Below are 14,202 nucleotides of genomic sequence, written 5' to 3'. Positions count from 1 at the left end.
TCTGGGGGAAATGGGTCCAAATGACTCTGTGGGCATTTATAGTTGACGACCCCCTGCCAAAGATCAACCGAAAGGCTAAAATCAAAATCAATATACAGTAAAGTCTCGTTATATCGATATTCAAGGGAGTCCGAAAAAATATCGATATAACCGGGACTATCGATATATCCGACCCTGTTTGCATGTAATTTTCTCCGTGCGTGCATAGAAATAGTATCGATATAACCGGGACTATCGATATATCCGATATCGATATAACGAGACTTTACTGTAATATTGTTTTATTATTGTACTTCCTGTGTTTCATTAATCCTAATGCTGTTAACATTTCTCAAGTTTGGTTTTCTTTTCTTGACTTTCTTGACAAGTAATGCATTTGTGTCATTTTCAAACATATGTATTGTTTTTGATTGTTACAATTCCCTTATCTTTATTTCACAATTTTTAATTTCTAGTGAATAAACAATGTAATCCTCATGTAGCTGAAGCTTCTTTGTTTTTATTCTTTGCATCTGAATGAAATGGTTTGTTCCAAGAAGTGAAATACAGTAAAGTCTCGTTATATCGATATCCAAGGGAGTCCGAAAAAAATATCGATATAACCGGGACTATCGATATATCCGACCCTGTTTGCATGTAATCTTCTCAGTGCGTGCATAGAAATAGTATCGATATAACCGGGACTATCGATATATCCGATATCGATATAACGAGACTTTACTGTATCTTAAAATATATCTTTTTAAATAAAATTTAAAAAAGACTGAACAGGAAAGACAGGAAATCCTGTTTTAGCAAATACAGCTTTTGCTGAAACTCACCCAGAGTACATTAGTGAAATGATAAAAATAATACAGAAATGTTGCTGCATTTGTATCCAGATTCTCGCCAATATTCTAGCCGATGCACCAATCCTCTGCAATATTTGTTTTGATTAGGTTCGTCATTTTTTTCTTAATTGTGCTAAATGAATCTGTATTTCCATCCGTCCATCCATCCCTCCATTCATCCATCCATTTTCTGTTCCACTTTATCCTCACAAGGGTCGCAGGGGTGTTGTAGCCTATCCCAGCCGTCTACGGGCACTCACCCTGAACCAGTTGCCAGCCAATTGCAGGGCACACATAAGCAAACATCCATCCATGCTCACACTCACACCTAGGGATAATTTGAAGTGAGAAAACTCGGAGAAGAGTACTCGCAGAAAACCCATGCAGTCACAAGGAAGAACATGCAAACTCCACACAGGAAGGCCGGTGCTGGAATTAAACCCAGTTCCTTCCTTTGCACTCTGAGGTCAAAGTGATAATCACTGGACCACCAGGCCGTCATCTATTGCATTTTGTGCATGCTATTTGCCCCGCTGTGGAGAAACGGAATATTTTGGTCCTTCAATTATAACAGCAAGTCTTGATTGTGTGCTACATTCCCCTCAGCCAGATATCACTGAACCTCAGCTATAGCATCTGCAGTTGTACCTCTTCCTAGTCTTCCCACCTCATCATACAGATTCTGCCACGAGTCTCAAAAATAAAACCTAATAGAATTGCTGAACAGTTTCCAAAAACAAACTCAGAACGATGAGTGACATGCGATATGTGGTTCCAAAGAGATGCGATTATGGTCCGTGCTGGGCCTGGATTGTGCGCCCAATGGCACGCCGCGGTCTGGATATGGCTTACTATAGATCAGCCATGCATTGACCGTGCAGTCACTCAAAGGTCATTGTTCATATGATCATATCTTTGATTTGCTATTCAAATTTCACTGTGGGGTGAAGGATGGTTCCATCCAAATTGAAGAGCCTCTCCATTGCTGGCTATTTAAAATCAACAATCAAATAAAGGACCTCCCTAATCAATAGAGATCGGGATCAGGGGCACGTTGCATCAGGGTTAGTCTTTGTATTTTCTCGCCATGTAATTAAACTGCGGGAAACATGGAATGTCATTGTCACACTTAACAGGATGTTTCTTATTGTAGTTTGCTGTGGTGTTGATGCATATTTTGGTGTATTTGTTCAGCAAGCAATGAGAATTATTATTTAGAGAGCATCTTTAAAAACAGGTCAAATGATATACAATACACAATTTAAAAAAATAAAATACATGTATTATTATTATTCATGAAATAATACAAAATAGGACAGCCTGATGGTCGACTCGTTAGCGTGTCTGCATCACAGAGGTGCAGATTTCAATTCCGGTTGTGACGCATTTGCAAAAACTGGAACCAAAATGTTGCTGTGTTTTGTGAAATTAATATATTTTGGACAGTGTCAAATAAAAATTAAATAAGTATGGGTAGAATATTTAAATACTAGGTCTTGTATGTCTGGTATTGAATTGATTTAGACTGTGCAAGTGGACCAGCAGAAGCATCCGTCGAATGTATGTAAACAAGCCATCCTGCAACACCCATGCTTTACTTATGTAACGCCCAAGACAGCCACTAAAATGAGGTCACATGTCATCATCTTATCTCTTGGTACACACTGTATAGTACTTCATTAATATACAATGTATGTGTGCCTGCGTGCAAGTCTTTCCTATCATTGTCACATGAACTTCTCATCACGCAGGCACTGAAATAAAAAGTGATCGCTTCCTGAATGAAACTACACATTTGCACGCACACACACCACACACACACACACACACACACACACACACACACACACACACACACACATACATGAAACATGAAGGAAATTGAAACACAGACAAACCCGCCCCCCGCCTCTCTCTTTTCCACCTCCCAATCTTCACGGTCGACTTGGGATTAGTCAATCGCGATTGACGTATTGGGCACCCCTGCCTTAAAATCAATGGTAATTGGCTGCGTAGCTTAGCACTTAGCTCTTTGTGCCACAATTTGTGCATGCGCTGTGATACACTTGTCATCTGACTGGCTGCCCTGTATGCCAATCAAGTAACAGGATTGATGATGGGCTGACATCGTCCTGCTGTACATTGAATGTCAGTGGAGGCGTTGTTGACGCTTGTCATGTGAGACCCCTTGAGCCACATGCGGCTTGCGAGCTGTTGGTTGTCCATCCCTGCTGCATAGCATGAAACCAAACGCAATTATCCACTATCTTCCCTGCTAGACTGATTTCCACAAGCTAGCTCCAGTTTTATTGGACCTTTTGAAATTTAGAGGGTCATTAACCCATCCACCATCTGTCTAAAGCAACGGTGTCAAAGTCTTGCTCCGGGGGCCAGATCTGGTTTCACAAAATTCAGTCACTCTTTTCTTGATGATCGTCACTCAGGATTGATTTTACGGGCGAGTGGCACCGTTAGCTTGCAGCTATGGTGAATGAATTGGATTGCATAAGACATTTTCGGCCAAGGATTTCGGATTACGTTTGATCTGCAATCAGTGGGCTTGTGGGCAGATGAATTTCAACGGAAAATCCTACTGGACCCTCCGCACCCTGCCCACCACCTTTTCCAGCTACTCCCCTCAGGCAGGCGCTTACCGATCCATGCGCACCAAATCCAGCAAGACATTTAAACAGCTTCTTCCCCTTGCGAGCTGTTGGTTGTCCATCCCTGCTGCATAGCATGAAACCAAACGCAATTATCCACTATCTTCCCTGCTAGACTGATTTCCACAAGCTAGCTCCAGTTTTATTGGACCTTTTGAAATTTAGAGGGTCATTAACCCATCCACCATCTGTCTAAAGCAACGGTGTCAAAGTCTTGCTCCGGGGGCCAGATCTGGTTTCACAAAATTCAGTCAACGTCAAAGTCAGCTTTATTGTCAAATATGCTAATATGCATGACATACAGCACAGATGAAATTAATGTCCTCTCGGACCCAGCGTGCAAGACATGCAAGGCACTTATAATGTGGCTAAAAGACATACAATTGACAACAGACAATACATGTAATTTCTGTATGTAAAGTGAGGTAGTGTCGTCTGGAAAGTGAGGCAGTGACGTATGTAAAGTGAGGTAGTGACATATGTAAAGTGAGGAAGTGACGTAATGTAGTAATGCAAAAACAAACAACAAGAAAGGGTTGAAGTGAGGTCTTGCAGAAAAAAAACGAGAAAGAACAAAAAATAGAGTTCAGGGTGATCGTACAGCATGTAGCGTGTACTCAGAGTTCGGTGAGTGTGGCAGTGGGAAGGGGCAGGCTGGGCAGGGCTGGGAGGGTTTTGAGTCTCCGGACTGCCTGGTGGCAGAAACTGTCCTTGAGCCTGCTGGTCTTGGCTCGGAGACTCCGCAGTCTCCTACTCGATGGCAGCAGGCTGAAGAGGCTGTGGGAGGGGTGTGTGGGATCACCAGCGATCCGGATGGCTCTGCGGGTGAGGCGGGTGTTGTAGATGTCCTGAAGGGGGGGAGAGAGACACCGATGATCTTCTCAGCTGTCCTCACTATGCGCTGCAGAGTCTTACGGCAGGACACGGTGCAGGCGCCGTACCACACGGTGATACAGCTGGTCAGGATGCTCTCTATGGTACCGCGGTAGAAGGAGGTCATGATGGGGGTCGGGGCTCCAACTCTTTTGAGCTTGCGGAGGAAGTACAGGCGCTGGTGAGATCTCTTGGCCATTGATGCCGTGTTGTGGCTCCAGGACAGGTCTTCGGATATGTGCACTCCCAGGAACTTGGTGCTGCTCACTCTCTCCACTGCAGCACCGTCGATGGTTAGTGGAGCATGCTGGGGGCGCACTCTCCTGAAGTCCACATCAATCTCCTTCGTCTTCTCCACATTCAGACGAAGATTGTTGTCCTTGCACCACGTGGCCAGGCGGCTGACCTCGTCCCTGTAGGCTGTCTCCTCGTCGTTGTTGATGAGGCCCACCACAGTCGTGTCATCCGTAAACTTTATGAAGAGGTTGGAGCTGGGTGATGATGGTGAGCAGTCGTGCGTGAGCAGAGTGAAGAGGAGGGGGCTCAGCACACACCCCTGGGGGGCCGCTGTGTTCAGCGTGATGGTGCTGGAAGTGTTGTCGCCAACTCTGACTGCCTGTGGTCTCCCCGTCAGGAAGTCCAGCAGCCAGTTGCACAGGGAGGTGCTGATCCCCAGTTTGCTCAGTTTATCGGTGAGCTGTTGGGGGATGATTGTGTTGAATGCTGAGCTGAAGTCGATGAACAGCATTCTGACGTAGGAGTCTCTGGTCTCCAGGTGGGTGAGCGCTGTGTGGAGAGCAGTGGAGATGGCATCATCGATCGAGCGGTTGGGCCGATATGCAAATTGGAAGGGGTCATGGTTGGGGGGGAGGGCAGCCTTGATGTGGTTCATAACTAGCCGCTCGAAGCACTTCATGAGGATGGGAGTGAGTGCGACCGGGCGGTAGTCATTGTGGCAGGTGGGGGACGACTTCTTCGGGACCGGGATAATGGTGGTGGCTTTGAGGCACGTGGGCACAACAGCCTGGCTCAGAGAGGTGTTGAAGATGTCCGTGAAGACATCTGTGAGCTCCACAGCGCAGTCTCTCAGAACACGGCCAGGAATGCCGTCGGGACCCGGGGCTTTCCGTGCGTTGGTCCCTCTAAGGGATCGCCTCACGCTGTCCTGGGACAGTGTCAGCACCTGTTCGCCGGGAGGTGGTGGGGTCTTCTGTGCTGGAGTGCTGTTGTCTGCCTCAAAGCGGGCGAAGAAGTCGTTCAGCTGGTTCAGCAGAGTGGTGGAGTTCTCGCAGGTCTGTGGAGTGGGCTTGTAGTCTGTGATGGTCTGTATACCACGCCACAGGTTCCTGGTGTCTCTGCTGTCTTTGAAGTGGTTGGCGATCCTCCTGGAGTGCTGTCTCTTGGCCATCCTGATGCCACGTGACAGGTTGGCCCTGGCTGTCCTCAGGCCCAGCTCATCGCCAGCTTTGTAGGCAGCGTTCCGAGCCCTGAGGAGCCTGTGGACTTCACCCGTCAGCCATGGCTTCTGGTTGGCCAGGATGGTGACAGATCTGGTGACAGTCACGTCATCCATGCACTTCCTCATGTAGGAGGTAACAGAGTCTGTGTACTCTTGGAGGTCGGTGGTGTTGTTATAGGTGGCCGCTTGTCTGAACATGTTCCAGTCAGTGTTGGAGAAGCAGTCTTTGAGTGCCTCTGACGACCCATCAGGCCACACCCTTATCTGCTTCTTGACTGGTTTGACGACTTTGACAAGTGGCCTGTATGCGGGCATTAACATGATAGTGGAGTGGTCCGAAGCTCCTAGGTGAGGGAGGGGGTAGGCCTTGTAGGCTCCTTTGTGTGTGGTGAAAACATTGTCCAGAATGTAGTTACGTCTTGTCGGAAAGTTAATGTGTCCATGGAGTTGTGGAAAAACACTTTTCGGGTTGGCATGGTTGAAATCGCCAGTCAGGATAAGGAAAGCATCTGGGTGGGCTGTCTGTTGCTCGCTGATGTGCTGGTAGAGTTCATTCAATGCCGCACTCCTGTTGTTAATTGAGCTTGGGGGGATGTAAACTGCTACCAGCAGTATGGCACTAAATTCCCTCGGCAGGTAGAATGGCCGACATTTTATGACCATAAGTTCCATCAGTGGTGAACAGTGTTTGCATACCACAACAGCGTTGCGGCACCAGGCATCACTGATGTAAACACAAAGTCCCCCGCCGCGAGTCTTCCCCCCCTCGACGAGCGCTCTGTTTACCCGGAAGCTAGTTAGCTGGGCTAGCTGGATGGCACTGTCCGGTATGCTGTCGGTCAGCCATGTTTCCACAAACACAAAGGCACAACACTCACCCACGGTCTTGGAAGTTGAGCGGAGAAGTCTGATGTGGTCCATTTTATTGTCCAGCGAGCGCACGTTAGCCAGCATGATGGTAGGAATGCAAGGCCGGTGGGGGCTAGCCGCGAGCCTAATGCGAATACCTCCACGCTTTCCCCTCTTCTGTTTCCTCATACAGCGCTTGTGGCGCCTCCACTCTGGGTTGGGTGCAGGAGTGGGGGTCGGTGGAAGAGTGGGGCTCAATGGACGAGCCGACTCCCTGAGCAATCCATGCTTGCGTAGCACTTCTGCTTCAGCTGGTTTTGGTTTTAAAAATGAACTGCCGATGTCGAGCAGAACCTCACAGGAGTAGGTACGCCTCGGGTGTAGTGAGGCCAACGGAGACGGACATTTACACGAGTAAGACAAACATAATAAACATGAAAAAACCAATTTGCCGGGAGAGAGAGGAGCCGCTGCGTGTGCACGCGCCGCCATCTATGCTCCTTTCCAGTCATAATGGCCCTCCAAGAGAAACAGCATTGAGAATGCGCCACGTGACAAAAATGAGTTTGACACCCATCCTTTAAAGCTCTCAGCCTAAGGCCAGGTGTATCCCACTTTTCATGTCTCTCCTGAACCGGGTTGCTTAGCCCTCCTTCTAAACCCTTTCCTTCATCCTTGATCGTTGACTGTGACCCTCCCTACACTGTCTGGAAGATTTCAGTGTTTTCAATATTGAGTGGACTGAGAGGGTTGTGTTCTAGACTCGAGAGCAGTGGTTCTTAATCTTGTTGGAGGCACCGATGCTCATTCACCGAACCCTTTTTTCAACGGCTGCGCCCACTAAGACTGAGGGGTGGACCTCTGCGGTTGAGGATCCACCGAACCCCTGAGACTGACTCACCAAACCCTGAGGGTTGGATCGAACCCAGTGTTGGGGTAATTCGCTATACGAACATCTTTAACCCTTTACTGCCTGAATTATGTTCTAATTAGAAAAAAAAATTCTGTTCAGTTTTTATGGTCACTGATGGATATAATAACATACTAGTAGCTTCCTTTTTTAGTATTTTTCAATAATGTAGAAAATTTGAGCCTAAGAAAATTTGTTCCTAATTTGGCCCAATTATCATCAGAATCAGAATCATCTTTATTGCCAAGTATGTAGAACACACAAGGAATTTGTTTCCGGTAGAACACGCTGCACTAGTGTCGTTGTCAAAAAAACTGCTAAGTGGCACTATACAGTTCCATTTTGGCTACTGTTGAAAGAGTTCAAAGAGTTCAAAGAGTTAATGGCTTGGGGGAAGAAGCTGTTTAAATGTCTGCTGGATTTGGTGCGCATGGATCGGTAGCGCCTGCCTGAGGGGAGTAGCTGGAAAAGGTGATGGGCAGGGTGCGGAGGGTCCAGTAGGATTTTCCGCGCCCTAGTTTGGATTCTTGCAGTGTGCAAGTCCTCGAGAGTGGGTAGGGCGGTGCCAATGATTTTTTCCGCTGTCCTTCCTGTCCGTTGAAGTCGGATTTTGTCCATTTTTGTGGCGGCCGCGAACCAAACGGTGATGGAAGAACACAGGATGGATTCGATGACAGCCGTGTAGAAATGTTGTAGCACCTCCTGTGGCAGGCCATGCTTCTTTAGCAGCCTCAGGAAGTACATTCTCTGTTGGGCCTTTTTCAGGATAGAGTTGGTGTTGACCTCCCACTTCATGTCCTGGGAGACTGTGATTCCCAGGAACTCAACAGGTCTAAACAGTTGACACAAGACAGTTGGATAGTGTGAGGGGTAGCTGTGGTGATGGATGTTTCCTGAAGTCCACGATCATCTCAACTGTCTTCAGCGTGTTCAGCTCCAGGTTGTGATGGCTGCACCAGAGCTCCAGCTGCTCCACTTGTTGTCGGTACGCAGACATGAAAGGCCTATGTTGAGAGGGTGCCTTTTTTGGAACATATGTCAAGTGCAACTTCAAAGACTAGACTTTTACCCATATGACATATTTTTATTAAAATAATAAAATACATAAAATATTTACATAAAATACATACATAATTTATGTAAAATATTGACATAAAAATACTTAGCTAATAACCATGGAATAATGCAAAGCAGTTCTTGTGATGATTCAAACAAAGATTTACCTTTCATTTTTTTGCTGTAAATATTAGTTTTCACCGAGCATGTGCCATATTCTTTGCAACATATGGAACATGAGCTATGTTGTCAAACCGAATACTGTATCATCGGTGGGAAAAGAACCTCAATGTCTTAGCTGTGGTTCAGCTGAACAATCGATTGAGCCTCACTGTGCCACAACACCAGATTTTTCTTGTTGCCAAATGTTGGAGGAAGGGGATAGATGTAAACCAATTATCAAAATACAATCGATGATTGTTTCCTGGTTGGATGTTTTGAGCCAAATGGAGCACAACATTTGAGGTCACTTTCACGGACTGGATCTATCGTTCCTGTATATGGAATGCATACATGTAGCCATCATCAACTTGAACCCCCAGTTCATTGGTTTATTTGGTAGATACTGCTTGAGTGTAAATCTACCTTCATAGAGTACAATTTGTTCATCAATTGACAAACGCTGTGACTTGGGTAATTCTTGAAACTTTTGTCATTGGCCTTACTTTGTGCAAGGGATCCTTGTTTTGTGTTGTCTGCTATATGCAAGTTCTTTTTTATAATTTTGAAGCGATCCCTTGACATACAGTACATTCTGCAGCATAATCAGTTAGTGGAGATAGCTTTCAAGCCCAAAGCATCCGAGTGTTTGGTCATTTTGAGATTGAGAAACAATATATCAATCCCAGCCACTTCTCAAGCTCTTCCTTGGCGAGACACAGGGGCTTATTGATGTTATTTTGCATTGCATAGAATTTCAACTGTTCAACAATAATATCCATCATTTTTTCATCGAAAATCCTTTGAAAATATTTGAATAGTGATAGAAGTCCATCAATGCAACAGTCACGACTGTGTCCGATGCCAAAATGTCTTCATCAACATGGTCATCTATTTCATTCTCATCAGGATCTGGAAAGATATACAGTACATTGGTATTTTAGAAAAAAACATATGGGCACAGCAACATTCAAAAAAGCACAAACTATACCAAACTAACCATTTGATCTCAATGATGTGATCTTACCGTAAAATGGGCATCTCTTTCCTTACATTACATCACAAACAGAATTTCAGTCCTTTCCGATGCTTTATCTTAAAGTACTGTAGTATTTGAGAATGTGAAATGCACTATTTTGTCCACTAGGTGGCATCAAAACCTTACATAACACAAGTGGAAATGCAACCTATTACGTTCTTTAAAACAATCATTTCTACATTTTCTGATTACAAATTCTTTCTCTCAGATGATTTTACTTGACATGCCAATCTAATGTCCTCAAGGCCTTCAGAAGTAATTTTGCTGTCTTTGACTTTTAGCTTTTTTTTTTTTTTTTTTTTTTTTTTTTTTTTTTTTTTTTTTTTTTTTTTTTTTTTTTTTTTTTTTTTTTTTTTTTTTTTTTTTTTTTTTTTTTTTTTTTTTTTTTTTTTTTTTTTTTTTTTTTTTTTTTTTTTTTTTTTTTTTTTTTTTTTTTTTTTTTTTTTTTTTTTTTTTTTTTTTTTTTTTTTTTTTTTTTTTTTTTTTTTTTTTTTTTTTTTTTTTTTTTTTTTTTTTTTTTTTTTTTTTTTTTTTTTTTTTTTTTTTTTTTTTTTTTTTTTTTTTTTTTTTTTTTTTTTTTTTTTTTTTTTTTTTTTTTTTTTTTTTTTTTTTTTTTTTTTTTTTTTTTTTTTTTTTTTTTTTTTTTTTTTTTTTTTTTTTTTTTTTTTTTTTTTTTTTTTTTTTTTTTTTTTTTTTTTTTTTTTTTTTTTTTTTTTTTTTTTTTTTTTTTTTTTTTTTTTTTTTTTTTTTTTTTTTTTTTTTTTTTTTTTTTTTTTTTTTTTTTTTTTTTTTTTTTTTTTTTTTTTTTTTTTTTTTTTTTTTTTTTTTTTTTTTTTTTTTTTTTTTTTTTTTTTTTTTTTTTTTTTTTTTTTTTTTTTTTTTTTTTTTTTTTTTTTTTTTTTTTTTTTTTTTTTTTTTTTTTTTTTAAAAAAAAAAAAAAAAAAAAAAAAAAAAAAAAAAAAAAAAAAAAAAAAAAAAAAAAAAAAAAAAAAAAAAAAAAAAAAAAAAAAAAAAAAAAAAAAAAAAAAAAAAAAAAAAAAAAAAAAAAAAAAAAAAAAAAAAAAAAAAAAAAAAAAAAAAAAAAAAAAAAAAAAAAAAAAAAAAAAAAAAAAAAAAAAAAAAAAAAAAAAAAAAAAAAAAAAAAAAAAAAAAAAAAAAAAAAAAAAAAAAAAAAAAAAAAAAAAAAAAAAAAAAAAAAAAAAAAAAAAAAAAAAAAAAAAAAAAAAAAAAAAAAAAAAAAAAAAAAAAAAAAAAAAAAAAAAAAAAAAAAAAAAAAAAAAAAAAAAAAAAAAAAAAAAAAAAAAAAAAAAAAAAAAAAAAAAAAAAAAAAAAAAAAAAAAAAAAAAAAAAAAAAAAAAAAAAAAAAAAAAAAAAAAAAAAAAAAAAAAAAAAAAAAAAAAAAAAAAAAAAAAAAAAAAAAAAAAAAAAAAAAAAAAAAAATAACGTGGCTAAAAGACATACAATTGACTAACAGACAAATGACTTATAATCTTCTGTATGTTTTTTAAAGTGAGGTAGTGTCGTCTCGGAAAGTGAGGCAGTGTACGTATGATAAAGTGAGGTAGTGATCATATGTAAAGTGACGGTACAGCCTGAGGCGTACTATAAAGTAGCTTACGTATATGTCGTAATCTGCAAAAAGGTCAAACAACAGGAGAGGCAGGAGGATTTTTGAAGTGATGGTCTTGCATGAAAAAAATGAGAAAGAGACTCAAATAAATATAAAGTTCAGGATGATCGTATCAGCATGTAGCGTGTACGTCCAGAGTTCGTGTGAGTGTGGCAGTGGGAAGGGGCAGGCTGGGCAGGGCTGTGGAGGGACGTTGAGTCTCCGGACTGCTCTGGTGGCAGAAACTGTCCTTGAGCCTGCTGGTCTTGGCTCGGAGACTCCGCAGTCTCCTACCCGATGGCAGCAGGCGGAATTGAGGCTGTGGGAGGGGTGTGTGGGATCGCCAGCGATCCTGATGGCTCTGCGGGTGAGACGGGTGTTGCATAAAGAATGTGCCTTGAAGGGGTGGGGAAGAGACACCGATGATCTTCTCAGCTGTCCTCACGTTATGCGACTGCAGAGTCTTACGGCAGGACACGGTGCAGGTTCGCCGTACCACACGGTGATACAGCTGGTTTCAGGATGCTCTCGATGGTACCGCGGTAGAAGGAGGTCATGAATGGGAGTCGGGGCTCCAACTCTTTTAAGCTTGCGGAGGAAGTACCATGCGACTGGATGGGATCTCTTGGTGATTGATGCCGTGTTGTGGCTCCAGGACAGGTCTTCGGATATGTGCACTCCCAGGAACTTGGTGCTGCTCGACTCTCTCCACTGCAGCACCGTCTATGGTTAGTGGAGCATGCTGGTGGAAGATCGCATGTTTTTGGAGTGTGGGAGGAATACCGGAGGACCCGGAGAAAGACCCACGCGGGTCCGGGGAGAACATGCAAACTCCACACAGGATTGAGGCCGGACCAATGGTTGACGCGATTACCGGCGATTCCTCTGCACAATGTTGAAGCCAGGTGTTGCTAACCACTCGACTACCGGGCCGCGTAATGTATTATTATTATTATTATATCTATTAAGTTAAATTATTATTATTATTATATTCTCACCTCTTGGACTTCCACTGGGAGGTCCTTCACAAACCAGGTAAGGCGCAAAGTGGTGCACATTGAGGCCTTGGTACTTTGTCACTGAGGACTGGGGATGACTGACTGCTTTGCACATCCGCCTGATAGTTCAGAGGTTTTTGGTTTGAATCTGGGCTTGGGCTTTCCTGTGTGCTGATTGTATGTTTTACTCATCCCTGCTATTTGATGATGTTGTTGCTTTCCGGGTAATTTTGCAATTCTCGGTTTGTTTCTACCACATTCCAAAAATATGCATGGCACTGAACATCCTGTAAGTGTGTATGTGAGTGTGAATGGTTGTAAAATTACATCCATCCATCCATTTTCCGTACCGCTTATTCCTCAATAGGGTGGCGGCGGGTGCTGCAGCCTATCCCAGCTGTCTCCAGGCACCAGGCGGTGGACACCCTGAATTGGTTGCCACCCAATCGCAGGGCACAAGAAGATGAACTACCAATCACTCTCACACTCACACCTAAGGACAATTTAGAGTGTTCAATCTGCCTGCTATGCATGTTTTTAGAATGTGGGAGGAAACCGGAGGACCCGGGGAAAACCCACGCGGGCCAGGGGAGAACATGCCCTCTGCACTGTGAAGCCGGCGTGCTAACCACTTGACTACCGGGCCGCCCTGTAAAATTACGTTAACTCCAAAAAAAACATGTTTCATTGTGCCATGCATTGCAGACAAAATGCAAATCAAAGATTCAAATAAGATACCATGTCAGTTGATTGTTGTTATAGAAGGTTGGTTGTCAGTCCTCAAGCAAGAAGCACTGTAGGTTTCATTTTCCTCTATCACTTATACACTACAGGCCACACACACTATCGCTCGTGTTCGTTGGCCCATATGCTCTTATTTATCTTGCTCATTTCAGATTTCTCTCATCTTCTCTCCTTGTTCATTTATGACTCCACAATGACTCTGATCCTTGTCTTGTCAGCCTTCATTAAACTCTGTTAAACTCTGGAGTCTAATGGGGGCATGGAGTTGTACATTTCAATGATAAAAAAATGGGAAGAGGCAGTTTCCAAAGCCTATCCCAGCGTTCTTTGGGCAGTAGGCTTGGGATACCCTGAACCATTTGCCAGCCAATTTGTAGGGCACACAGAAACGCACAACCACACCTAGGGACAATTTGGAGTGCTCAATCAACCTGCCATGCATGTTTTTGAAATGTGGGAGGAAATCGGAGGACCTGAAGAAAACCCACGTAGGCCCAGGGAGAACATTCAAACTCCAGAAGGGGAAGCCGGAGCGGGGATTGAACCCACGACCTCTGCATTGTGAAGTCTGCGCGCTAACCAAATATTTATCTTTTTGTGCCTCATTGATTTTCAAATTCAAGATCTCCCCCATACTGTATATATCTCAGTATTCCTCTCTCTTCTCACAAGTGTCCTATTATAACGTAACAATATAAATTCTGCAACTCATTCAATCGCTGAAATCCATCCAACTTTCCACACATGGATGAGAATCTTGCCAAATGCTTGCCATTTTTGACCGGCGCAGATGAAGACGAGTGGTGGGTGGAGTGGGTGGTGTTGGACAGAAGAACAACATCCAGTGTTATTTTAGGTTGTGTTGCACTCAACCTGAGTAAAGCAATTACAGAGAGCTATCGGCAGTCCGGTGATCAGCTGTTTAGCGTGTCGGTCTCACGGTACAGAGGTGTAGGGTTTGATTCCAATTGAGCCAATTCTGCACAACCATGTTCATTGGCAATTTCAAATAG

The sequence above is a fragment of the Hippocampus bargibanti genome, linkage group LG17 (assembly GCF_051943395.1).
Source record: "Hippocampus bargibanti isolate YZ-2025 linkage group LG17, ASM5194339v1, whole genome shotgun sequence".
In the NCBI taxonomy this organism is placed as follows: Eukaryota; Metazoa; Chordata; class Actinopteri; order Syngnathiformes; family Syngnathidae; genus Hippocampus; species Hippocampus bargibanti.
Note: the sequence above shows the minus strand (reverse complement) of the source record.